Source organism: Orycteropus afer, unplaced genomic scaffold (assembly GCF_000298275.1).
Source record: "Orycteropus afer afer isolate SDZICR_OR568_19922 unplaced genomic scaffold, OryAfe1.0 scaffold00006, whole genome shotgun sequence".
In the NCBI taxonomy this organism is placed as follows: Eukaryota; Metazoa; Chordata; class Mammalia; order Tubulidentata; family Orycteropodidae; genus Orycteropus; species Orycteropus afer.
The window spans coordinates 14934732-14938452 of record NW_006921593.1 but is presented as its reverse complement, the minus strand read 5'-3'; positions in this window follow the sequence as shown (position 1 = coordinate 14938452).

Genomic DNA, 3721 nt, shown 5'->3' with positions numbered 1-3721 from the left:
GTTTGGGCTTTGCTTCAGTGAAGACTGACAGCCTTGGAGACCCTGTGGGCAGTTCCACTCTGTCCTCTAGGGGCGCTGTGGGTCAGAATGGACTCCAGGGCAGTGGGTGTGGTTTGGTTTGGCTCCTTCCAGACCATTCCGTTCCCTCCCTCCTAACTCCCCACAGCCCCTTGGTTGGTGGAGACATGGCCCCCTGCAGTCATTCCTGGAGACTTGTGACCCTGGATGAGCCCGGACCTGGCCTCCTCTCCTATGTCCCCACCCATGGTCATGCTCAGACCTGCCTCATGCCTACAGTGCCCCATCACGGCTCCACGAATGGCCTCCTGCCTCTGCCCTGGCTACCGGCTCCCTCCTTCCAGTAGTGACTCCAGCCCTACCCCTGGACCTCTGAGCCAGGCGCCTCTCCTCCTCACCCCTCCCTTCACACCCTCGCACCTTCTCTAGTACACTGCCTTGGCTCACCTGTAATCTGTTCACACCCACCCACCTGCTCTGCACCCACACCTGGGGGGAGGATGCCATGGAAAGTGCCGGATGGAGGCCAGTGCCCAAGGGAGCTGCCTCACGAACCCCGCTTTCATAGGGGTCGCCAGGGACAAGGCATTTCCACAGGGACCCACCACTGCTCAGACCAGCCCCTGCCCTGGCCAGGCCCCCTCTCTGACCTGGGAGCCAAAGGTGCCTGCCCACATGGTGCCTATGCACTCGAGGCCTCACAGTGCCTCAGACTGCAAAGTGGGGTCTCTGTGTCAGATGCCCCCATCCCTGTGGGAAGGGCCCAGCGGCTGTCCTGCCTGCCTGGCCCTCCCAGGACGCTCCTCCACACCTGCCACCCGCACCGCGGGCTGGTCGGCTCCCAGTCCTGGGCGCAGTGACAGGCCTCCGAGCTGAGGAGGAGCCGGCAGGCATGTGACCCTCTCCCCACGAACCTCCTGTCTCGGGCAGAGGCCAAACCACTCGGAAAAAGAGGCCCGTTTTTCAAAACTTGTTTATTTTAAAACATTAAATCCAAGCAGAATAAAAACCACAAAGATTACATCCACGGGGGGTTTAGTATTTGCCACACACACACACAAAAAACAATCTCAAGAAAAAAAAAAATCAAACCCCAAACCCAGTTAAAAAAAAAAACAAAACCAGGAACACAGCTATGGAACACAGCCGCGGCCCACAGAGGCTGGAGGGTGGGAGCAGAGATGGTTCGAGCCTCAGGTGCCGCTTACGATGGTGAAACGGGGATGAGATGCAGGGGAGAGGACCAACCAGAAGGCTCAGAAGTTTAACAAAATCATACATATTAATAATAACAAATGGGAAGTGGTACAAACACAACCATTATGGTTACACACAATGAAACGTCCATACGGGGGCCCCTGGGCCTCACCCTCCCAGCGGGGCCAGGGCCTGCCCCCCAGCCATCCCTCCTGGGGCAGGGACCGGTGGGAGAGCCTGGTGAGGAGGGCAGGGCCTGGGATCGGAGTTGCATAGTGAGATGTGGGGGTGGGGGTGCAAGGGGAACGGCTGGCAGCCCATCACTGCAAACCTGGAGACATCAGGCCTCCGGCCACGGGGTGGGCGCCGCACCTGCACCCCTGTCCGGGCCTGGGGGGCAGGGCCTCACAGCCACCCTCCCCTGGTCGGGGGCTCAGGGGCTCCTCTAAGTGGTGTAGGAAGGGAAGTGGGGTTGACACGGGGGGTGCCCTGCCCCATGTCCCCAGGTATGGAGAGGTGCCTGGACACTGTGGCTAGGACAGGGCACCCAGAAACAGGGTGAAGAACATGCCCACCGCCTCCACACACTGAGGCCGAGCCTGAACTCTGGGATTTCTCTTCTCCTTCTCCAGCCTCAGTGAGAAAAGGAAGACGGCGAGTCTCAGACACACAGGTATGCGGCGGTCAGGGTCTGAGCCGCCCACGGCCCCCACACTCTACGTACAGTCTGGTCAAGGCGGCCCCTTGTGCTTCTGGGCAGGGCGCCAGCTGTCCATATGACCCGGACCTCTGGGGCCAGGGGAGGTCTCCATGGCTGGCTCCCTGGCGGGGTCAAGCTTGGAGGACGGTCTGGGCAGTCAGCCTGGGCAGTGGCCTGAGGCCTGGCTTCCCTGGTCCGTGGGGCCCAGGAAGAGTTCAGTACAACAGGAGTGGCCACGCCTGGGGGGCCCAAAGGCAGGGCACCCCCGAGCCCACCCCACCTCAGGCAGAAGCTGCCTCGAGGGGGGTGCCAATGCGGCCCCCACTCCCTTTTACGGTCCCAGACACCAGCACAAAGAAAGGGGATCCTGGGGAAGGGGGGCTCAGCTGCAGAGGAGGGGCGGGGGTCCCACCATCACTGGCGGGGCCCCAGAGCTGGTCATTTCTGGAACGAGCAGTGCCCACTGCTCTGGGCAGAAGGCCTGTGTCTGCAAACCGTGGGCCTGACTCAGCCCTGCTGCCGAGTCTTGGCGTATAGACCAGAGCCAGCGCCGCGTCTTGCTGCCTGGGGGCACCCGGGCCAGGGTTGGTGCTGACGTGGGAAACCCAGCCAACAGCTTACACTAAAGCCAAAAGCACCGCTGGGAAGTTTGTTCCCACTTCACAGGTTGGGAGACTGAGGTCAGCAAGGCCCAGCTCAGTCATGCAGCCCGAGGGCCGTTGTCCCTGACGACCTGGGCCTCCCGAGGCGGCCCCTGCCTCGGGAAGGGTCTCCACCCTCCCAGTGTGCCCACAGAAGAGGGTCTCTGCCCTGACTCCCACCGGCTCCCCTGGCCTCTGCTCTGGTCAGGTCACAGGGCCCCTGGCCTGGGAGCCGGTCCGGCCAGCACCCGCTGTGCTGGGAGTGAGGTTAGTGGTTAGTACCAGGAGGAGCGGCCGGGCTGAGGGGCCATTCTGAGGAGGGTGCCCAGGCACACCGTGCCCATCGGTCCTGGAAGGGCATGGAACCAAGTGTGGGGGGGCGGGCGGCCCCTTCCCGAGGCTGGATAGACGCCCGCCTAGGAATGAAACATGGTTAGTGCAAAGAACAAGCCCACGAGGGTGGGGGGGCAGATTTGGCACCAAGAACAGCCAGGCTGCAGCCCTGGCAGCACAGGACGAGGGGCCAAGCAGTCAGGTCCACGGGAGGCTGCGGAAAGAGAGGGAGCGGCGCCACCCTGGAGGAGACTCTAGTGGCTGGCAGGGTCGGAGAGACAGAAGCAGGGAGAGACCGGGGAACGGGCGCAGGGAGGCTGTCGCCCGTCCTCACCGTGCTCACTGCCACCTGCCAGCATGTCTCCCAGGTGTGGTCGCACCCACACGCCGCCCCTGCCGAGCGGGCAGCAGCCGGGTGCAGGGGGCCTGGTGGAAGCCTGTGACTGGAAAGGATCTGGGAAGCATCAAGGGGCTGGGAGACGCCGGGAGAGGAAGGTGTGGCCGGAGGCAGTCAGGTCCGGGGTGTCCAGCGGGTACATGGGAGAGAGTGCAACTGCCAGGCGGGTGGGTACAAGGGGGTGTGCCAGGGGCAGAGCCCGGCACCAAGCCAGCTCACAGCCATCGCAGAGGGCGTGGAGGCAGGGCAGGCAGGTGACGCGGCAGGGTCACCGTGCGGAGTGTAGGGCTCAGCGCGTGCAGGCAACTCCCCACGACAGCCTGGCCTCTGCACCCTGTGGGAAGGAAGGTGGGGCTCCGGCCGGCGTGGCGTGCAGGGTCTGGCGGCGGCCCTCGGGTGAGGGTTGGCACGTGGGGGCGGTGCTGGTGGCACAGT